Here is a 24,293-nt window from a genome sequence, read left to right as displayed (position 1 = left end):
TTCGATGTTGTCCATTCAGATGTTATAAAGTTTGGATTTTTGTGAAAATCGTTATTACTCTTTATACTGCTTGTCATTTCTTATACTATATCTTTCAGGAGATCTGGCTCTACACTGACAGGTAGCAGTTGATTTAGAAGGTGTTCTTATTTTAAAACATTAACAAAATTTGTTGTTTTATTTTTTTGTCTTTTGGCACAGAACTGAGAAATCATAGCAGTGTGGCATCAAGGTTACATAATCAGCAATGGTGTCTTGTTAGAGATCTTTTACAAAAGTTGCCATTAAAGAAAAGATCTGCAATTTAAGAACTGTAACCAGTGAATTTCCATAGTGAGCAAGGAAAAAAATAATCCCTTTTCCACTGTGGATTTTGTCCATAATAGTTGCCTTTCATCAACTAGATTCATTTACTTAAACACTTCTTCATGTATGCCAGGAACCATGGGAATTTCTTCCTGTCATTTGTGTTGGTAAATTTAAATCGTATTAGATAGATTGTATGCATTGAATTAATAGCCATTTGTCACAGTCTTTTTCAAATAAAAGTCAAAATGCTGTTTTATACTGTAATGGGGAAAAAAGTTATCTATTGAACTTTGCACTTTTGTGGTAGGATGACTGTAATAAGCTCATCAACCATAGGATAATTAGAAATCATGGTACAGTTTCCTTTATAGCATAAGAAATAACACAATAGGTATTGTTGGTATTCAAGTTAGTCTGACAATATTTAGTTTATATAGTCAGCCATAAAATAATGAAATCTTGCCATTTGCAACAACATGGATGGAGCTAGACAGTAGCAAAATAAGCCAGGTAGAGAAAGACAAATATCATATGATCTCACTCATAGGTGGAATTTAAGAAACAAAACATGAGCAAAGGAAAAAAAGAGAGAAAGACAAACCAAGAAATAGACTCTTAACTATAGAGAACAAACTGACAGTTACCAGGCAGGGGGTGGGTGAGGGGATGGGGGAAATAGGGGATGTGGGTCAAAGAGTACACTTACCATGATGAAAAAAATAAAATAAAATGATTTTTTACAAAGCATTTAATTTATTGGACAGTAACATAAGAAATATCTTGGAAAGGGGCACCTGGGTGGCTCAGTCACTTAAGTGTCTCTTCATTTCAGCTTGGGTCATGATCTCACAATTCGTGAGATCGAGTCCCACGTCCAGCTCTGTGCTGACAGCACAGATCTTGCTTACGATTCTCTCTCTTTCTCTCTCTCTCTGTCCTTCCCCCACTCTCTCTCTCCCTCTCTCTCAAAATAAATAAGCTTAATAAAAAAGAAAAATCTTGGAGAATATTTGTTCAGAAATTATTTTTTGATGACAGCAGAAAGAATGCATTCTTCTATAGAATCAGAAAACAGAGACAAAAATGAGTTATTACCTGTTCTACGAACTGACAATAACCTGTCTTTACAAGTCAGCATCCAGAAAGCTAGTTTATATAGAAAATAGTTTAATGTGGAAAATTGCATTTTACTACTATCTACTAATTAAATGCCTGCATTCAACAAAATACAGTGCTCACTGCCTGGAAAGCTATGAAAAGCCACCTGGAATGATTGATTATTCTGAATTTCTGTGGTCTTGAGTAAAGGAGAGACAAGGTATATATTTTATTGACTACAGAGTGAAGACCTAAGTAATTTACAAGGTAATTTACCAATAATTTGTTTGACTCTTTGCACTACAGTGTTCAGTTATCACTATGGCATTTAAATACCAAAAGTAAAATGGAAATCAGCCTTCTGGTTTCTTCTCCACTTTTCATATCCATAGTGACATACAGGTTTGCCTTGTTTTTAAAAAATATGCTGTTACACTCTCTCAAAAATAAATAAACATTTTTTTAATCTAAAAAAAAAAAGAGGCCTGGGTGGCTCGGTCGGTTAAGCCTCCAATTTGCTTTTGGCTCAGGTCATGATCTCACAGTTCATGAGATTGAGCCCCATGTCGGGCTCTGTGCTGACAGCATGGAGCCTGCTTAGGATTCTGTCTGCCTCTCTCTGCCCTTCCCCTGCTTGCTCTATACCTTTCTCTCTCTCAAAAATAAGTAAACATTTTTAAAAAATCTTTAAAAAATAGAAAACACGCTGTTATACAAATCATCACGTATTATACATTTTTTTTTAATCGTTTCTGTCAGGGAATCAAAGCAGATGTCTGTTTGCCATATAACAGTATTTCTCTCCTTATAAAGGAATTTACTGGAAGATATTAATAGTTTCTCTCTCTTCCTCTCTGTAATTATGGGAGGAAAAAAACTGTATTTATACAGAACTTTTTAGGAACCTATCTATCCTGTGAAGCTAGGTATACTGGGTGTTCCAGTTAAGGTTGATTTACCTGTATTTCTTATTTCCAGTTGGCACATTGTTAGTGAAACACGGCTCCATGTGACTTCTGCCTTCCTTTGTGTCTTGTTGTAAATGCTTGTTATTTAAGTGGACTTTCATCATCATGTGTGTCTTTTGTGTTTGTTGCTAAATCATTGTAAATGATTCACGGAAATCTTTCTTTTCCCTCTTGATACCTGAGCCCATCCCCTGTAGAGAAACCAGGTAATCCTCTATATGAGCTGTTATTGTCTCACGTTTAGGCTCTCCTGTTCTAAAAAGTCTCTATGGCCACAAAAAATACAACTTGCAGATTTGTTGGAAGGTCAGCACCCCAGGATATGAAGTCTGCAAAGCACTGGACATGGTTTTACTTTGTATTATTAACATATATTTTATGCTTATCATTATGCTTATCATTATTTATCATACTGTGCAGAAGAAGAAAATAGCCAAAGAATCTCAGTATTGAACTCCTTTTTTGTTTATACAGGCATTGTGGAAATCTTGGCTGAGGTGTGAGTAGTACTGAATAATCATTTCAAAAGCAAATTTCATTTCTGATTGAAAACAAATGATTCTAAGTGTGTGTGTGTGTGTGTGTGTGTGTGTGTGTGTGTATGTGTGAAAGAGAGAGAGAGAATGAATATGAATATTCCAAGAAAATTTGTCTAATATTCAGGGTGCCTGAAAGCCTAAATATATTTATTCATATTATCAATATTATAGGGAATAAAAATTATTTGTAAGTATTTAAAGATTATTTTATGGCACTTTTTGTCAGAAGACCTGCAGACACTGTTTAAAGAATTTTCAGGTGTGCCTGGGTGGCTCAGTTGGTTGAGCGTCCAGCTTTGGCTTAGGTTGTGATCTCATGGTTTGTGAGTTCAAACCCCACATTGGGCTCGCTGCAATCAGCGTGGAGCCCGCTTCAGATCCTCTGTCCCCCTTTCTCTGCCTCTCCCCTGCTCACGTTCTCTCTCAAAAATAAATAAACATTAAAAAAAATTTTCAGCTATGGTTTATCAGATGCCACAAAAACACAGGAAGAATAAGAATTGAATTTGGGGTAGTGTGGGGGCAGAAAATAAGTAGGAGAAATACATAAGGTAAAATGAGGAAGAGCAAAAAGGTTAAATTTGTATAATAGAATACCTAGTACATTTCTTTTTTTTTAATATTTATTTTTGAGGGCAGGGAGAGGCAGAGAGAGGGAGACACAGAATCCAAAGCAGGCTCTAGGCTCTGAGCTGTCAGCACACAACTCGATGCAGGGCTCGAACTCCTAGACCATGAGGTCAGGACCTGAGCTGAAGTTGGATGCTTAACTGACCGAGCCACCCAGGCGCCCCCTGGTACATTTCTTCAAAGGAATGGGGAGGAATGGGATTGTCAGACCTCTGGCTGCACCTAAGCCCCACTGTCCATTAGCTTGGCACACTTTGGGAAAAATTACCAATCTGAACCTTTCCGACCCTTGTTTCCCTCATCTGTAAAACGGTGAGGATGTCCACGCTGCACAGTTTGTCTGAGGACTAGATTTAGATAGACTGATGGACCTCTGATGTACAGTAGGTGCTGAATAAACCCTAGCTGCTATTTTTTTTTTGACGTTTCCTCTACTCACTACAGACATTTTTCTTTCATCCTTAGCCTACAGATATTAATATGTCACCAAAGTTAGGACCATGAATAGTGTTTTCAAACCAACAGATCCACGAATGGTAGCCAGGACAAGAACTTAAAGCCTGAAGCAAAGCTGGAGTGGCAGGTTGTCCTCTGCACCATGCCATGGGCCACCACTCCCACAGACAAGATCTACAATATCATGCCTGAGTTATTAGATCTTCGTTAGTCTCTCCTTTTAAAGAAACATAAAAAGGCATGACAATGTTTTCTGTTCTTCTAAAACTACTTACTTAGATTTTGAAAATCCCCTTGTATAAATGAGGGTATAAAACAACTTGCTTCCAGATTTATTGGCTAAAGCATCCTTATATGAGCCCTCATCTCTCAAGGCAGTGCTCTGGACAACAGTAGAGTTGATTGAACAATAAAAAATATTGGCCATCATATCAGTTATGTCTCTTCATGCCTCCAGTCTGTTTAATTGATTTTGTTTCACCAAAATGGTTACATTAACTGTTTGGATTTTTTTTTTGAGAGAGAGAGAACCTGAATGGGTGAGTGGGGGAGGGGCAGAGAGCGAGGGAGAGAAAGAATACCAAGCAGGGCTCCACAGAGCCTGATGTAAAGCTCAGTTTCACAAACTGTGAGATCATGACCTGAGCTGAAATTGTGAATTGGATGCTCAACCTACTGAGCCACCCAGGTGCCCCATTAACTGCTGGTTTTAATAAAAGCATCAGAAACATTGGCTTTCAGGCGCACCTGGGTAGCTCAGTCGGTTAAGCATCCAACTTCAGCTCAGGTTGTGATCTTACAGTTCATGAGTTCAAGCCCCGCATCCGGCTTGTACTGACAGCTCAGAGCCTGGAGACTGCTTCGGATTCTGCATCTCCCTTTCTCTCTGCCCCTCCCCTGCTCGCGCTCTGTCTCTCTCTCTCAAAAATAAATAAACATTAAAAAAAAAAGAAACGTTTGCCTTCAGCCTTTTTCCCTCTCTTCCTCCTCTCTTGTCATTGAGTCTTTTTCCCCACATATTTATCCTGTATCTATGAAGTGCCTCAATCCATATTAGGCATTAGTTCTAACAACAAACAACATAGGGTCCCTGCCCTTAAGGAGCTTCCTCACTGCTGGGGGATAACCAAATAAGTAGATAAGCAACTCTAACAGATTTGGTCATCAACAAAACCCTCGGTTAGCTCTTCCACAGTTTAGGCAGTGGGGCTTTTTAAGTGTCCAAAAGAAGGAGAAGATACAGAGCTATCCAAATTGGGATTTTCTTCTTGTCTTTTATAAAATAAATTTTTTCTCCTTTTTATGCAAGTAATACATTCTCGTTATTGAAAAAAAATTGGAAAATACAAAGAAGCAAAAAATATATTTGCTATCCCTCTACCAGATGACATTTCAGTATGTATCTTTCCAGGTTCTTATGTATGCAATTTTAATTAAAATATTACAATATATTGTATATACTCAAGCCATTTTGAATTGGAAGATAAAGATTGGGTGATGGATTTGGTTCTTCTGGTGGACTGAAAGCTGCTTAGAGACAGGTACTGAGTCTTGACACCCTTTATATTCCCTCTGAGGCCTATTAAATTTATGGTCAGTAAATATGTACAGAATAAGTCATGTTGGGGATCGAGGGATGGGTTTGTGAATAAATAGCTAGATTGTTTTTTGGTTTTTATTTTTTACTTTTGAGAGAGAGGGTAGAGTGAGCCAAGGGCAGAGAGAGAGGGAGCAAAAGAGAATCCCACGTAGGCTCCACACTGTCAGCATGGAGCCCAAAGCAGGGCTTGTGCTCACCCAGCGTGGGGCTCAAAATCATGAACCGTGAGATCATGACCTGAGGTGAAGTCAGATGCTTAACAGACTGAGCCACCCAGGTGTCTAATAGCTACATTGTTTTATTTCTTAAATTTAAGAATAAAAATGTCACATTGGCAAGTATGACATTTGTTGGATTCTTCTTGATAAGAGTAATTTGACAATTCTTAAAGGATTCCTTCTTATTCCTAGCTTGAATCCTTTGAAATGTTTCCATATTTTAAACAAGAAAACAAGACTAAAACCACCCCCCTAAAACAAAACACAATAACAAAAAACTTTGATCATTAAGAAAGAAATAGCATTTCTTGTTTGTGACCTTATTAATTCACTCAAGCTTGCCATATATAAATCATTGAAGAAGAAGGAAGAAAGCAAATTTGGACTTCCTCTTTCACTAGTTTTACTTACTAAATATTCCATCTGTTGAACTACCTGGGTGATAGGTCAGAAAGTATTTCTTCAAGTTGACTAAAAATAAGCTCTGATTAATGTTGTTTTCCTATTATTTCTAGTAATGTAAAGTCAACCTGATAATGTTGACAGCAGTATGTTTGTAGAGATTTCCTATCTTTTTAGGAGTTTGGAATAATAAAAATCAAGATGACACCTCAGCTCCTTCTTGGGCAGAATTTCTAGTTAATCTGCCCCATCTGAGACCTCTGTTTCCGTTATGTCTGTAGTCACAGGAGAGATTCATTACACTGTAGGTAGACCACAACTCAGTAACCTTGTAGGCTGCCTATCCCTTAACTGTATAATATTTTTGTGAGTCACTTAGACTCAAATTGGCCCCATTAGATTGGCTCTGTTGCTATTCTGGTTGATTACATGTCATCTAATTGCATAATTTATGCTATATATGCACTTGGCCTTCAGGTCACTATGCATGATTTGCTGTATATGTATAGTGACCTGAAGGCCAAGTGCTTTTCTTTATTGTACAATAAACTCACAGTGAAAATAGAATTTAAATACCTGCTGTAAAATACCACTTCTAAAAGGCTGTTTTAGGCTTTTTACAGTGCTTTGATGCATTTTTAAAGAAAGCAATCTAAAAATATCATATGATTTCTACCTGTACCCTAAAGCCATTAAATACTATTTTCTGTGATTGCCCTTGTTTTCAATTTAATTAACTATAAAAATTGGTATCCCCATAGTTTCTGGTTGTGAAGGTCTTTCTGCACATTCATGATCATTTTATTTCATTCTAATGATGTTCCCTATTGTCAAGTGAAACAAAAAGATTAACCACCTTAGCATTTCAGGCTTTAGATCAGTGTTCTCTTCCATGTGAATTCAATGAATTAAGTTCAACATGTAGTTTATTGAGTTCTGGGATGTGCTTTATGCTAGAATCCCAGAATACAAAGATGTGTAAGGCTGCGATGTGAGGAAGGAACAAGTATGTGAACAGACAGTCTGTGCAGTTACATAGTAGATGACAGGTTCATTGGAGGCACTAAGGAAACATACTCAACTTTACCTAGAGAGTTCATGGAAGACTTCTCAGAGGAAGCAACAGTTGAAATGAGACGTTAAGGATGATAAGGAGCTCACCAGGGAAAGCCAACAAGAGGATGGAGAGGAAAGGGCATATTCTGTAGAGAAAATGGCAAATGCAAAGTCAGGTATGCACCATGTGGTGCCTGGTGGGAACCGCTAATAATAGAGCATGGATGGGGGGTGAAGAGGAGGAGGAGACTGATGAGTCTATTGGACGTCAGCCTGCCAGTGAAGAGAAGCCACCGAAGGTATCTTGAACAGAGGTGATGTGATTATATTTGTAGCTGGGAGAGGTCATGTGGTACAACATGCATTCCTCATCCACTGCTCTATTGTTTGTGTTTAAAGACCACCCCGTCCTTCAGTTTCCATTGTTGTTCCTGCAGGGCTTGATCTAAACTATCACATTATCTAGGCCAGTGAGCTGAGGAAGACTGAGTTTAAGGGTCACAGGCCAACAGGTCACCCACTCCTGGCTTGTTATAGCAATGTTTAGGTTGTGTCATAACTGTAGTCCTTTTATGGGCCACTTCTTCCTCCTGAACACTGCTCACAAAACCAACGAGCTGTTGATCATAAGCCTAGACTTGCCTTAATAATGGATGCAGTCCCTGAGTATGTTCATGGTCTGGTGGTGTGGGTCCACTCACTGAGACACCTGTGGGTCTGCTCTGTGTCCCAGGCTGGCATCACAAAAGAGTGAGACGTGACTGCCACCATCTGCAGACACATAAACAATTCCAAAAGAGTACAATAAATATCACAGTAGAGAAACTAAAGGAACAGAAAGGAGGGAACAGAGACCAGGAAGCCCTCCTGCAGGAGATGGCATCTGTGTCTCCCAAAGGAGGAAGCAAAGCAGGGCAGACAGGGATGTCAAAGTGCAAGGCAAATAGACAAACAAGCTATTGAGAACCGCAAGTGCTTCAGGCCCAAGCATGGAGAAGGAGGAGAGAGCTGATAAGGGAAGGAGCCGAAGAGATCGCAGGGGACCTGGGCCTACAGGGCTTGCACACCGTGCCACCAGAGGGTTTTGAACAGGGAGAGTTAACACAGCCAGCTCCACAGAAAGATTGTCATGAGAGCAGAGTGAGTGTGTTCGAGAGGGACAAGATGGAGACAGGAAAACTACCTCTGTTTCCCTCTCTTACTGAGCTCGGACAGTGATACCAGCAACAAATAAGGAGTGCTGGGGGGCACCTGGGGGGCTCAGTCATTTGAGTATCTGACCCTCAATTTTGGCTCAGGTCACAATCCCATGATTGTGGGAGCAGGCCCCATGTTGGGCTGTGCTGAGCATGGAGCCTGCTTAAGATTCTCTTTCTCTCTCTCTCTCTCTCTCCCCCTCTCTCTCTCTCTCTCCCTCTGCCCTTCTTCCTCTCTCTCTAAAATTAGAAAGGAAGGGATGAATGGAAGGAAGGAAGGAAGGAAGGAAGGAAGGAAGGAAGGAAGGAAGGAAGGAAGGAAGCACTGTAACAAAGTTAACATCTATGGATCGAGAGACAAAGATGGGTCTAAAGAGAGACAAAGAGGCAAAATTGCTGGAGTTTGGAGATTCAGTGGATGTGGAGATGTATAAGAGGGTGAAGTCAAGGATGAAAAAAGATGGGCCATAGTCCACAGATGGCAGAGTTTTCCAGTGGGTGCCACTGTTGTGAAATGGAATTACACTTTTGGCTGCATTTGAATGCCACGTTGCTGTTGTATTACCCTCAATGTGCCTTCTGCTCCTTGGCTCATTTTTATACCTGGTCAAAAAAATGAAACTCCTTTTATAAGCCCTGTGCAGTCCTGCAAATTATTTTCACCTCTTTTTTTCCTTCAGAACCTATGAGGAAGCTTAGACAAGTGGCAACATTCTCGTTTTATAGATACAAATCTGTCATGCACAAAACACAAAGCTAGTGTGGCCGAGTGGGGTTGGAATCTTCACCCTGTTCCCTGCTTCTAGCCTGCATTGTCGGCTTTGAAGATACGTCATTAGATGATGCTGTTCCCAGCAAAATGGAATTCATTTTTTGGTTTTCAACAAGCAGCCATTGATGACTATCTACGGCCAAATGCAAAGTTTTTCTTGGAAGCTTGTGTCTTTTAAATGTGTTGTCTGCTCACAGTGGCTCTATTTTGGAATAGCTCACATTTATGAAAGGCTCACTGTATGCTTCATGTAGTATTAATCCATTTAACTATTTAATTCTGTGAGATAGCTACTGATGTTATCCCCTTGTTAGACAGGTGAACTAAGGCACTGAAATGGTAAGTAACTTGCCCAAGGTCGCCTGGCCACAGGTGTTTAAGCTGGAGTTTGAACCGAGGCATAATGGCTTCAGAGCTTCTCACTTAGCTTAGAGCAAATACATGAAGAGTGGACAAGTCTAGGACATGATCATTATTTTTCGAAACTGCTCAGGAGCATTTGTTTAAAGGATTTTTTTTTTTAACTTTGAAAAGAGATTTCTGAAAGCAGCAACACCTTCACAGTGGCATTCCAGATCCTTTTAGAATCGGTCATGACCACACTGGAGAGAGTTCATTTATACAGAAATAGTTACAGTCAAGTTGGACCTCATTGAAGATGGCATCGGAGAGAGAAAAACGGAGAGAAACTGTCCCTACCCCAGAATAGTTCAACTGTTTTAATAGTTTTATTACTAAATTTGAGGGTTACAGTTCGTTGGGGCAAAATCCAAAGATGAGTAAAAATCAGCCCTTTTGCACCTGAAAAATTATTTTGAGGCAAGGCGTATAAGGTCTCTTCATTATGACATGGTATAAGTCATTAAAATCTCTGTTTTGTATCAGTATTACAGTTCAAATATACAGCAAAGGGCTTCTAGGTACTTTTCAGTGTTATTAATTTCTAGATTCTTTCTCCTTTTATGTGTGTATTTTTACAAATATTTTCCAAATGTATTTCCTTTTCTAAATATATAGAGTCTTATCGGGGCACCTGGGTGGCTCAGTTGGTTAAGCATCCAACCTCGGCTCAGGTCATGATCTTACAGTTTGTGAGTTCAAGCCCCATGTCAGGCCCTGTGCTGACAGCTCAGAGCCTGGAGCCTGCTTCAGATCCTCTGTCTCCTTCTCTCTCTGCCCCTCCCCCCACTCATGCTCTGTCTCTCAAAAATAAGTAAATGTTAAAACACTTTAAATATATAAAAATATTTGTTAGCTTTTATTTTTCTCTGTATACAGATCATTTTAACCAAGTTTCTCATTCCTTTGTCCAATAAATCTCCACGTTTCCTGTCTGCCACTCTCATTCTTCCTTTTTCACACAACATTAAAAAGAATATTCTGTCTACCATAAAAGCAGGAGCCTTTGTGTCACCTCTTAACACCTTCCTCCTAATGAGATTGATTGTGGTGTATTGTTACCCTTCATTTATTATCTCCTCAGTCCATGTTCAAGCCAAAGTCACTTAGTTTTGTGAAGGAAATTGTGTGAGACGTTCTTCCAAATGCTCTAATAAAATTCAAATATATCACATCTGCTTCATTCCCTTAAACTAGTAATCTTGTAATTCCATCAGAAAAGCAATCAAATTTGGCATGCCTTTTTTTTTCCTTCATAAAGCTCAGCTTCTTATTACTTTTGGGTTTATTTCCTCTGGATGTTAACAGATTTTTTATTACTCTCACGATATTGCAAACTTGCCAAATTACAATTTTCAGGGTCACTTTCATCGTTTGAAAATCAGGGCTCTCTTTTCCTTTTGCCTCATTTTGTGGTGCATAAATATTTGGATTCCTGTTGATTCTACATATCTTATATTAACCAGATCCATTACTTACAGAGGATGGCAGTAAACATGAGGAGAAACAGGCAGAGGATGACCTCCCTGCTGCCAGCTGTCTGAAGCCACCTTCCCACACCATTTCCAAGTCATCCTGGCTGACTTCATCATTTCCCTCTTACTAGCCACCAGGTCTCAGCTCCATTCCTGGGTTCTGTGATCTATACCCTGCTTTCCCCTTTATATGTTCTATTCACATTAGCTCATCTGCTTTTGCTGCCCTTTAGAAGAGAACTCACACCTAGTTCAATCTGCTTGGTTTTTTTCTCTCATGTTTCTGTTTGTTGACAAGCAAAGTTATTTTTACCTCCAGGACTATGACTGTCTTTCAACCACCCATAGAGTATTATTTGAATTTTTGCTTTTTCTATTTCATGATGCGGGCGTTGTTTTCAGGTTGGATGCTGTAGGGCCTGGTTCAGAACAGCAGCCCCTGTGATTCCTTCTCTTGGGTCTAACCAGGCTACACCCAGGTATAGCCCTACTAGATTGTATTATCTTGTTCTAAGGTCTCTGCTTCTTTTTTTCCATTTTCTCATCCTTAATTACTTTCTTCACTGTTCATAAACTCATCAATAGGTACTTTCTTTCTGTAGATTTTATTTTGTTATTTTTTAGCTTTGTATCACTTAATACTTTTCTTCCCTCAACAAATTCAACTATACTTCAAACTGTGTTGGGGACTTAATTATCTCATGCTTATTCCTGGAGAGTGGAGATCTTTTTGTTTCATTTATTCATTCATTTGTTCATTTATTAAACCAACATTTTTTTAATGTTTATTTATTTTTGAGAGTGAGACAGAGTATGAGTAGGGGAGGGGAAGAGAGAGAGGGAGACACAGAATCTGAAGCAGCCTCCAGGCTCTGAGCTATCAGCACAGATGCAGGGCACGAAATCACAAATCGCGAGATCATGTCCTGAGCCAAAGTCGGACGCTCAACCGACTGAGCCACCCAGGTGCCCCTATTAAACCAACATTTAATGAGTAAGTACCTCCTGGTGGTCAAGTGGTCAGATACTGGGCTACAAAATGATGCCTCCTTTGCAAACATTCACAAGATCAGGAAGGAGTCAGCAATGGAAACAATTCTAACACAGTGTGATGCATACTATGATGGTGGTATATTTACAAGGTCCAATAGGGGTGCCACCCTGAAGAGATGAAGGCTCTCAAGAAAAAGAATCTAATTGTAGTTCTGGGGGAATCGGGATGAGTTTCACAGGCAAACAAGAGAGAAGGGAAATGGTGTTTCATGGGAAGATGTAGTCTTTCTAGATGGGTACTCTCAATTTACTCTGATTCCTTTTTCCATATCTGCCCATCTTTATATTGACAGATCAAGAAGAAACTAAAAGTCTGTGGGAAACACAGGCACAGAGGCTGAGGGAAGAAAATAAGTACTACATTTCTGTATGAGTTTATAAGAGCTGCTGTAACAAAATACCACAGACTGGGTGGCTTAAGCAACAGAAATTTATTTTCTGACAATTTTGGAGGCTTAAGATCAAGATCAAGGTGACAGAAAGTTTGGTTTCTTATGAGGTTTTCTCCTTGACTTACAAATGGCTACCTTCTTACTGTGTCCTTACATGGCCATTTCTCTGTCTATGATGTTTATGTCCTAATCTTTTCTTCGTATAAGGACATCAGACATACTGGATGAGGACCATCCTGACAACCCCATTTTTACTTAATTACCTATTTAAAGGCCCTATCTCCAAATACAGTCACATTCAGAGGTACTGAGGATTAGGGCTTCAGCATAGGAATTTGGTGAGGGTTTGGGGAAGAGACACAATTCAGCCCATGACAGTTTGTATTAAGTCTGTAGTAGTGTTTGAACCAATGGTATAACTGCTTTTCAGAATCACTGGACTTAACTAAAAGAATATATGATGAGCTTTTATCTGCTGAGCAAAACTATTTAAATGTTTTAAATTTATTCTAAGTGTTACTATAAATACCCTAGATTTCCCATGTAGCTCCATTTAGAATTAAAATATTAGAGACGCCATACCTCATTAAACACTAAACTTTGTCCCTAAAGGCCCAAGACACATGACAGTGTATGAACCCTTTCAGTACTGCTGTGGAAGCCATATCACGCTTATAATCACTGATGAAATGACTATGCTTTAAATTGCTTAATCTAGTAATTTGTTCCCACTGTAGAGATAAATTCATTTATCTTTATTTAGATGGATCATTATATAGAATTTCAGTGTAGATAAGAATATAGTTTGAGAAAAAAAACAGCTTCTCAAAAATGTAACTGCTTCTTGGATCTCCTTTATGGAAAAAAAATTATATATATATTTTGTTAGATATGAAAGAATTTGAAATGTCTTTGCATTTTAGACACTCACAATTTTTCTAGTGTTGCCTGTGGTGGTCTGACAGGAAAGCTGTGTAATGATCAGAAGATGTCAATTCTAATTTTCACTGGGCCACTCACTCCTTCATGATTTGTGCAAGGCATTTAATTTTCCTGAGCTTTTGTTTTCTCCTTGGTCAAAAGCATGTGATTATATATATCAAACTTATTTCATATTTTATACTCTTGTGCATTTTTCCAGTGTAGGAATTATGTTGTTGAATTAATATGCAAGACAATGCTTAGATTTTAAATATCAGAACTTAGTTTTAAACGTTAATATAAATCTTGCGTTATGGTAGAAGAGAGAAAATTGTGGATGATAGTATTTATATGGGCAGAAAATAAGAATGCCTTGCCAAGAAGGAATTGATTTAGAAAAAAATTTGGAATTCAAAAGGTGTCATATAAGAAACCTCACAGATCACCTATATTACATGAAGAAATGGTTTAAAAATTAGACCATTAAAGTCATTCTTTAGGTAAAGTGAAAAAGATGTCTTTGAGGCAAATTTTGAAAGGGAAAAAGACCTAGGCCCAGTTCAAAGAGGTAGGAGGAAATTTAGATCCATTGAGGAAGGAAGAAATGAAATGGTGACACCTTAAGTGCCCCTACCCCAGGTCTGAGTCATCAAAGGAAGGACACAGGTGAGCACAGAGGAAGTGTCCTCTTATAAAATCTCCCATAAGGGACCATTGTTGTTATCGTCATGCACAAGTATTTTGTAACCACCACTGGCTCCAGCACGGAGTTGAGCGCAGCACAAAAGAGGTCAGAGTCCTGCTTCTGCCTCCTGGATGCTGACGCAGATGCTCAAGGGTGTGATGGCTATCCAGACTGGTGGACATGGACAGCCAAGTGTTTGCGTTTGTTGAACAAGCCTTGTTAGTAGTGGGAAGTGGAACTCGATTAGGGGACCACCACTTCCATTTCCAGTTAGTTGGGGAAGATTGAGCGGATGGGGTCGAACAGCAGGGCCTGAGCCTGTTTGCTCATCATCTCACAGCTGGACTCACAGCTGCCCTAACATCTCCTCCCAAGCGCTCCTGAGCTCTGTGGCTTACTTAAATAAGAAAGAAAAAAAGAAGGAAGGATAGAAGGATGGAAGGGAAGGAGAAAAAGAAAATAAAGAACACATATCCCCCAAAAGCTTTTCTGTTTGGTTCCTTTGTGTCTGGCAAATGACTTCTGGGATAGCCACCTTTATTGGATTGTAGACCTGGCTCTGCCCACCCCTCACCCCTGCCTGCCCCTGAGGACAGTTGCCAACAGTCCTTTCTACTGCTGAGGAAGCGTGGAACTGGCTAGAATCAACATTTGTATGCTGACCCTGAAAGCAAGCAATAAAACAGTTAACATTTTTTTTTTAGTATTTCTCACATGCTGGGTTTCTTCTAAGCGCTTTAGATGTGTTCTCATTGTATCTCCCTACCACCTCTAGAAGCTGGGGGCATTAGTACCTTTCCGTTACAGATAAGAGAAACCAAGGTGACAGCTCTTATAAACTCCCTGCAGAGCACAGGTGACCAAGCGAGGGCTGGGGCCCAGAGTTTCCTTCTTACTTACCTACACACAAAGTGAAAATGATAGGCAGAGCCCTGCTGTTGACAAGACTACTTTCTGGTTTTCTGGATATTTTAGCATATTCCATCATGAGCTCTTCACATGAAGCAGAAGGTCTCATTATGCCCATTTTACAGAAAGAAGTGATACTCAGAGGAGTTAAATGGCAATGAGTGGCTAACTAGCCAAACTATTAGAAAAGAAGTAATGGACAAGGTTTCTTTTTTGTTTTCAAACTCAAATTTCCCACACAAGACAAAAGTTGGCAAATAACCTATTTATTTGTGTGTGTGCATGTGCATGTGTGTGTTATTTTGTGCTATTTGTAGCTCAGAATCAGAATATTGTGGAACTTTAATTGGATTGATGGTTTTTCATCCTATTAAAGATGGTTGTCACAATTCTGGAAACATCTAGATATCTGGGATTTGGGTTATTTTAATTTTTATCAGAACTGGGAATTAAACACCGAAAGATTGGGCCCTGGACGTGTATCTTTGGGACGTAGCTACATCCAGGGATTCATAGCTCCTTTGTCATCCGGGTTGACACAAGTCTTGTCCTGACTCACAGTCCTTAAACTCCTCAGTCAAAAAGTTCTCTTCCCAGGAATGTTTGGATCCGTGACTCTCTCTTGCATGGATGAAAAGTGGGGCCAAAGGCAGAAATCTCCTCCCCCAGGCCTGAGTCTAGTCACTTCTCAGTAAATATTTATTGAGCACCGTGGAAGGCACCGAGGATATAACTAACGATGAAGAAAGCATGAAAATTCGCATCCTCGTGGGCATACACTCTGAGTGTCCTTGGGGACATGCCACGGGAGAAGCGGAAGGTGCAAGAATTGCTCTGCAAGAGAACAAGCCACTGGAGCCACTGTGTTGTACACCTGAAACGAAGGTCACATTGTATGTCAACTATACTTCAATTTTTTTTTTTTAAAGAGAGAGAACAAGCCTCTCTGGGACACTCTGAGTGGGGCTCCTAACCACTCATCTTTGTGCCCTTGGACACAATTAACATCTCCAGAGTCTTTGTGTTTTCCTTCTACAAAAGAGGTACACAATATGTCTCTGAAAGGACTGTGTGGAAGATGAAAGGAAAGCAGCACATCAAGCTGACAGAGTGCCTGAGACATACAGGGTATGGAGTAAAGGTTAGTTCTCTTGCGTCACAAGAATGTTTTTGTTCCAGTACAGAGGACTTTCCTATCACAGTGCTGAGTTGGTAAGAGATTGGATAACTAGCAAGAAGTCATCGTAATAATTGCCCCCATTTGTCAAGCATTTATCATTCAGGACCAGGTCACATGCCAAGTGTGGCTACTATGTCAGCCCATTTTGCAGACTTCTGCTCTGCTTGGGTTCTTCTCTTCCTTCCGAAAGATAAGCAGCACATTCAGGGAAGTCTGTTTCCTGTGTATTTGGTATTTTTTTCCCAAGAGACAATTAGTCATGCCATCAGTGTTTGAGATAATTTGGGAAGCACTTTGTCTACACAGCCAAAGATTAATATCTGAATGCTCTATGTTCATTTAAAGCCATTAGATGGGGCACCTGGGTGGTTCAGTCAGTTAAGCATCCGACTTCAGCTCAGGTCATGATCTCACAGTTTGTGGGTTCGAGCCCCACATCCAGCTCTGTGCTGACAGCTCAGAGCCTGGAGCCTGCTTTGGATTCTGTGTCTCCCTCTCTGTCTCTGCCCCTCCCCCAATCACACCCTGTCCCTGCCCCTCCCCCAATCACGCTCTGTCTCTCTCTTTCTCTTATAAATAAATAAACATTTTTCAAAAAAGCCATTAGAGGGTTTTTTGGTTGTTGTTTTTTGAGGACTTCTTTCCTGACATGTGCATCCTGCAAAAGATTTTGAAACTATGTCTCAGCAATATGCACCATCCATGGATTCTTCCACCTCCAGACAGCTGGATTCCTAGTCTGGAACATGAGGCAAGCCACTCCTGGGACGTTCCAAGCAGCCCACACCTAACACCAGTGTTCCCGTTCCATGCGCAGCCCACACTTGGCGCCTCTCCTCCAGCCCCCTCGGGCCCAGGGTGTGCTCTGCCATGAATTACAGTTTTATTTATCTGAGCCTAGGCCTTTTTCCCTCTAGAATCAGAGCACCCAGAGCTGCTGAAACATCAATGCAGAATGCGTTTTAATCAGTGGTGTGAATGGAGACAAAAGGAGAAGACTGTCAAACTGAGGCATCAGGGGAAGATGTTCTAGCAGCTAAGAGAAGGTGGGCCCTCGGGAATAAAACACCCAAGTGGGATTCAGAGTCCGCTTCTAACTCAGGGGATGCAGAGAAGGCTTCACCTCCTGTAAATGGCAGCAGCATTGAGAGGTAATATCCAGAAAGAGAGCTGACTTACAGTCCAGGAGACATAATTTGCTTTACAAAGTTTATGGAAGGAATGAAGATGACAGCTGCCTTTTTCCTACTGGTAGTCGCTGATTGCATTTGGTCATATTTCATTTTGATTCAGCTCCTTCCTGTCTGTATGATATTACCGTTACATTTTTATGCCATTTCAGATTTTCTTTTGTTGTCACATGTTGGAAATGGATTACATTCTGCTTGTCTGTGAAACCACAGAGATTGTTTTGCAGGGAGATGGTCTCACACTGTGTGGACTGAAGAGTACAAAAGAGATCAGGTGCCAGAAAAGTCTGTTCTTGAGATGAGGTTTATTGTAATGGCTCTAAGAGGGATCAGGGTAATCCATTTGACCCAAAAGCTCATCCTAACCCGTAGTGACAGGAACAGCACAAAACATTACCCGGCTTCTCTGGATGGCTGCCTTGTGGTTACAGATCCTGCTTCTGTAAGAAATCCCTTTTCACAGGAAGTCATATGCAGTTTCTACGTTTATTTTTTCCCTATCTAATCCACCCATATAACCTCAACTTTCCACATGGGGATTATTCATAAATTCAACAAACGTTTGTGTAGCGCCTCCTATGTGTCTAAGCCAAGTGCTATATAAATATATATAGAAAAAAGCATGCACTCCACCCTTGCTTTAAACCTAGTGGAGAGACCAAGAAATAAAGAGACCATGGAGCCACGGTATGAAATTGCTGCAGCTTTGGTGGAAGCGTAGTGGAGGGGACCTCAACCAGAGAGAGGAGGGTCAGGAGAAACTTTCTGTAGGAAGTGACGCTATAGGGAGAAAGGGAGACAAGGGTGAGCTGGCCAGGCCATACTTCTTCCCAGGAGGAAGGTTGCACCTAGTGGCGAAGGAGGATTGAGAGAATGTTCCAGGCAGAGGAAGCAGCATCCACAAAGGTGCAGGGGCCAGAGAGAACACAGTATGTTCAGTGAATCTCAGGTCACATGGCCAAGCACCGAGCATAGGTGAAGCATGGCAAGAGATGACTGTGGAGCAGTGCACGAGGAGAGGGTCCCTAAAGCCTGCTTGAGGACCGGGCACCTTGTGGAAAAACCATCATAGATACACTGGGGGAGCATCTCACTGGGGAAGCAGTAAGGCCAGGATAGTTGCTTCCTTTGAGCACCATAGAGTGTGGGGGAAGATACTGGCTTTTATGGCTACCAAAGTGACTAATGCTGATGGTGTAAGCTCAGCATGCTTCCAGGCTACCTCCAAGAATATAGACTTACTTTTATGTTTAAGATAAATCTGGTGCAATGCATGCACGGGTAGGCAATGAGAATATTAAAAGATATTTACCCAACCCTTTTACATCATCTACATTACAATTAGCTTTCTGTCAAGATGACCATGGAAACAGAATTCACTAACATATGTACCTCAAGAATTTCTCCAGTTACCCATTTAGCATTTTATTCCTCACTTGCTAATGGGCCAGTTTGTTTCTGTTCTGGTTTGTTGTCAGTGGTCCATAGTTGATATGAAAAAACAACACATTTTGTTTATCTATCAACCAAGTTGACATGACAAGAAGAATGACAGATTTTATTTATATAGAAGAATGCCCCTTCCCCTCCTCCTCACAATGTTGAACCTATACAACCAACACACTTTTTCCCTCACTTGGCTCATATTCTGAGCCATTTGGGTTTTACAGCCAATAAGGAACATCGGCACTCTAATTTGCATGGCTTGTGTCTCCTATTCATCTTGCCTGTGGAGAGCCCATTAGCAGCAGAGGTCACAGAGGCTGGGGTCCCGCAGAGCTGCAGGAAAACCCAGCTGTTATGTTCTTCTCAGGTGAGAGAGGACAGAACCTCTTTGTTATGGTTATTATGGTTAATAAATATTTTCTAATAGGATGAGGGGGGTGAACTACACTCTCCCGAGCATAAAAACTATTACACAGGGCGAGACTGGAGTTGCTTGTATCCTTGAAGGTCTTTGAAAAAGCATATCTTTATGACGACACAGATAAGTCAAGGACCTAAGAGTTTGGTGAAAACCTGCAATGTCGTGAATGGCTTTCAGACTGCATTGGAGGTCATGTTGAATGATCTGTTGGTTTTCATGTAAGAACTATGTTGGGTCATTAAATGCAACTGTCTGTGGTCAAGGTTATTATTTTGTACTGTGGCCAAAGAAAGGTCTTTGGGAACATATTCCTATCAAAAATCTCAGTTTGCACGTCACATTTCAGAACTCTAAATGAGTCTTGAATGTGTATTACTGTATATAAATAAGATGTAAAGCAAGATTGTTCTGAACAGTTTTTTGGTGGGGAGCGGGAGAGAAGGGGATGTACCTTATTGATTCATGCTTGAGACTGAGAGCCTATACTCTTTGGTTATATATTTTTTTCAATAAACGGGTTTTTTCAGACTGCCAAATTTGTTCCTATTAATCCATTTCCCCCAATACCAAAAAAGTCAGTCATTGCCAAATGGCATTATTTGAGCAAAGGATTTTGTGTAAAAGTGTCTGCTCAGTTTTAATGATGAAATTTCATAGTCTTGTGGTTGTAAAGCTGAGTTCCTCCTACTAAAATAAACAACAATTACATAAAATGATCTCTCAGTTTTTCTTTTTGAATAAGGATCATAAGGATAGCTGCTAGCTGTCTTGAGCACTTACTCTGTGCTGCTCACTGTTGAGATGCTTTGCCTGTATCAGCTCATTTGATTCTCCTCCAAACAGTCCTTTGAGCTGCGACTTCTGAGTATTCCCACTTCACAGATGAGAAAACGATAATACAGAGGGTTCCAGTAACCCTCCCACACTGCTGGGAAGCGGTAGGGCAGAGTCTGAACTCGGTCCGACTGACCCCACGGTCTGTGCTCTTGCACCATGCCGAGACCAAGTCATCAGTCTTACATTAAGAAAAGGAAACTTCAATATCAGCATAACCACCCCAAAATCTTATTACACCAAGGGATGATTCAAGCAATTTAGAATAAAAGAGAACTGGCACACATTCTTAACCTTTAGAAATTGATACAGCAAATTTGTCTCTCAAAAACCATTACTGTATTTTTAAAAGAAAATTAAATTTAAAATATTGATAGCATTTTAAACATGTGGAAACAGGAAGGTCAGGATTTTTTTTAATCATCTGTCACAGTAGAAAGCTAACCTCAAAATGACATGTTATTTTATGTCACTCTTTTTCAAAGTGTGAATCTCAGATGCTGTGATTTGCAGGAAAAAAAAAAGTGGCATATCAGAACTCAGAAAACCCAAGATTCACTACTGGCTTTTCTGTTAACTCTGGGTGACCTTGAACACATCACCCTCCGAGTCTCCGTTTCCACAAACTTAAAACCTTTTTCTTCCAGTAATCAACAGAGTTTGTGCCAGCTCTAATATTTTATGAATATCTTCAGACTAGAAATTAGTGCAGAACTTTTACATGCTGTCTTCGAATCAAAACTAATTATGTTCTTTTTTAAGATGATTCTTGTGGGTTTTATTTTTTCTCTTGATGAGATCAACAGCTGGGCAGACATTTTTTTTCAAACATTGTTAATTGGTCACATTAACTCTACCATCACAGTAGATCTTTGGTCATTTGCTGGAGATGGTAAGGTCTTCTCTTCCTCCTCCAGAAGACACGGTCAGATCCCGCACATAGTACAGAGCCATATGGGAACCATTAGAACAACAAGCAACAAGGATGTTCCAAGAAGGTCCTCCCAAAATTAGGCTCCAAGAAGGTCCTCCCAGAAAATTGATAAGAGAAATGCCAAAATCAGGATATGAAGCCTGATACAACTATATTAATAACATCTCCACTGAGAACTGGAAATTATGAAATAGCATAACTCCAAAAGAGAAGCTGTGTTAACTTTACTGAGAATTTTACCATAGCTATAGAAATGTAATGAGACTCTAATGTGAAGATATGGGATCCTTCCCACCTAAACTAACCCTGGAAATGAGAGGGGTTGGGAATGGGAGAAACGGTGAAGTGAGTCAGATCTGTCAGTGATCCTTTTTTTCTAATATTTATTTATTTGTGTGAGACAGAGATTTAGAGTGCCAGCAGGGTAGGGGCAGAGAAGGATGGAGAGAGAATCCCAAGAAGACTCTGCACCATCAGTGTGGAGTCCAACGCAGGGCTCAAACCCATGAACCATGAGATTGTAACTTGAGCTGAAGTCAAGAGTCAGATGTTCAACCAACTGAGCCACCCAGGTGCTCCTGTCAGTAATCCTTTTATGGACTTAAAACCACTCTGTTCCATTGCCCCTTCACCTCTGGAAAAAAATAAAAATAAATAAACAAATAAGTAAACTCATGTCAATGAAAGGGAAATGAAAGCAATTTTCATTGTTAGGCCCTTTAGTGGATAAGCAGCTTGAGGAAGTCTTTGCCAATGCACCATTGACATTGTGGTTTTCTTCTTCCTTTGATAGGCCTACAGCATCCTGCTCTTTCTTTCCCCTTCTAATTCTGTGCACATTTTAAGTGCAGGCTGTAGCATGCTTCTTTATCAAGGTGTAATTAAGACATTAGTATTCATTCAGTTAGCACAAGGTGTGCCTGTATCTCCGAGGAGCAGAGATAGACAACAAAGGGTCAAACTTACTGAAATAAAAGTATGGCATCTTTTCTTAAATTTCAAAGGCCCTGAGTTTGGCATTTATGTGAAGAGCGGACATAGGACAGCATCAGCATACAATGAGAAATCCATGGTCCCTTTCAACTTCCTTTGTTCATAGAATATATTTCAGTGTGTGTGTTCAGCATCCAGGTGTATTAGGACACTCAAGACTGTAAAAACTCATAGGTTTTTAAATCTTCAAGATTGCAGAAATTGCATGCATACATTAACAGAACAGGTTTTCAAAATCATCTTGGAATGAAGGAAAACGTGAGTAGCCTACAAGAAACATATGGTTCGAGCTGTTCATTCCATTTGCATTTGTTTCTGAGAGCTGTGCTTATTGCAGCTTATAAAATCAATTCAATTTAGCTTTTGCTTCTCTGTGCAATCAATTATTTTCTTTGTAATAAAGAAAATATGAGCCAAAAATATGGATCTGAAAATGTTTTTATCACAAGTCAAGATGTCAGTATATTGACCTAAATATAAGCAAGACTGAAAAGTCTCCTTACAGAAAATCCAGGATATTAGGGTGCTTTTTCCATTTTGCTTACGCGGATCTTAAGAAAAATGGAATATGTAAATGTCAATTGTTTAGAAGACTACACAGCCTATACTTTTACATCTCCTGGGCTGTATTGATCTAAATGTTGTCTCATACATTATCAATTTGAATTTGGTCAACTACAGTGCATTGCATAAAAGATTTATTTTCCCTATTGTTGCCACTGGAAACATTGAATCAACATCCAAATTATACTTTTCTGATAAAATTCTTAATCTAACAAGTCTTTTCTGTTTGTTGTCATTCATAGCTTTACTTCTGATTCATGATTAATCACAGCTCATGTGTTCAATCGCTATAAACTGTTTGTAATGGCTTCTTTGTAGCTCTTAGGTTTCTCTAATCTCCCCACAGTGAATTACAGTAGAACTCAATTCATTTGTTGGCATTATTAAATAGTTGATTAATGCCAGGTTTTAAATTGTTAGTCTTTTCTTATTTTTATAAAGAACTAAAATCAGGATTTGCTGTTCTTGCCAGAAATCAGTGAACATTTTCAAAATATTTCTCTTTGAAGCCTTGGGCTCTGATACCCTCACATATGTGAATGTTTTATTGAAGTCATTTTTGGTGGCTTGAGCTCCATTCTTACTTGTCAGGTTAGAAGTTCTGGCATTAGAGCCAAAAGCTCTTCCAGAACCCAGCCCTTCTTTTCTTCAGGAACCAAATTAGTTCACAGGAATGAGAATGTCTTCAGCAAAATGTATCACAACAAACTAGACCCAACATTTTTTAGTAAACAGAAAGTCCACGGAAATATGCATTTACTCACTTGCTGGAGATCCCAGAAAGAGATGATAATCCTACAAGAAGCCAGAGTCTTTTTAATATAATTGGGTAATATATGTTCCCCTCTTATTCCATGGGAAACAGATGCTGCGCAAGACTCACTTCCTGCAGGAAAACTAGCAGAAATGCTAACGCTGCGTTTCGTTAGATCTGCCAGAGAGCCCAGTTAGATCTGCCAGAGAGCCCAGATAGGACATCGCAGTTTTTAGTGTGAAAGAAAAATCCCATCCCTGTTTCGTGGCCGTTTACTGCCGCAGTAGAGGGAAGGTCGGATTCCCTAGCAAGGATTAAGACAGAGTCCAACCCCGAACTGTTCTAGCCTCACTTCTCAAAGCACTGCTAAAAGAACCCTCTCTTCCATTCAACTGGCCAACTTTTCCTCTAAACACACCATGTACAATCCAGCCACTCTCTTTTACTCTGAACTATGCCTTTTTGTTGATCCTGGAGCTTTCTTTCTCAGGCCCTGGGGATGGAGGGAGGAGTGCAGGGAGAAGGTAGGGGAGTGCCTTGAATTACTAACACTGCCCAAAACTGTCTATGCACCAAACACTGTCAGGAATCTGAATACAACTTAAAGTCAGGTAGGTGGTCTATGATATTTTTTAACATTAAGAGGGGAAAAGACCATAGTGTTACATTACAAAATGTAGCTATAAACTTGTTTACCTACGTTTCCGTTTGAACACTCTCATTTCATGAACCATTCATTTAACTTTCTGTTTTTAAAATTTGTATGATATTCTCACATATGATGTCCTTACACGTGTCCTCAACTGACTTGCAAATACCTTGAGATCAGAAGCCACACCTTCATTCATTTCCTGTGTACTGATCCCCATAAATAGCTCTTCAGCTTTTATTTTATGCTT

General features: G+C 39.9%; 1 protein-coding gene and 1 long non-coding RNA gene across 16 annotated transcripts in view; one reads left to right on the top strand and one right to left on the bottom strand.

The window, feature by feature from the left end:
* ANKS1B (ankyrin repeat and sterile alpha motif domain containing 1B) overlaps positions 1-24,293 on the top strand; it is a 1,063,758-nt gene that overhangs the window by 929,814 nt on the left and 109,651 nt on the right. The gene's annotated exons all lie outside the window — the stretch shown is intronic.
* The window catches only part of LOC128316475 (uncharacterized), a 52,651-nt gene that overhangs the window by 2,767 nt on the left and 25,591 nt on the right, over positions 1-24,293 (bottom strand). The window contains exon 3 of one of the 2 annotated variants that reach the window (XR_008300435.1): positions 21,450-21,717. The exons of the other annotated variant lie outside the window; for it this stretch is intronic. This is a non-coding gene — a long non-coding RNA (uncharacterized LOC128316475). Of the gene's footprint in view, positions 1-21,449; positions 21,718-24,293 lie in introns of those variants that run through there. 2 annotated transcript variants of the gene reach the window in all.

This window comes from Acinonyx jubatus, chromosome B4 (genome assembly GCF_027475565.1).
Source record: "Acinonyx jubatus isolate Ajub_Pintada_27869175 chromosome B4, VMU_Ajub_asm_v1.0, whole genome shotgun sequence".
NCBI lineage: Eukaryota > Metazoa > Chordata > Mammalia > Carnivora > Felidae > Acinonyx > Acinonyx jubatus.
Note: the sequence above shows the minus strand (reverse complement) of the source record. Positions and strands in the feature narration are given on the sequence as shown.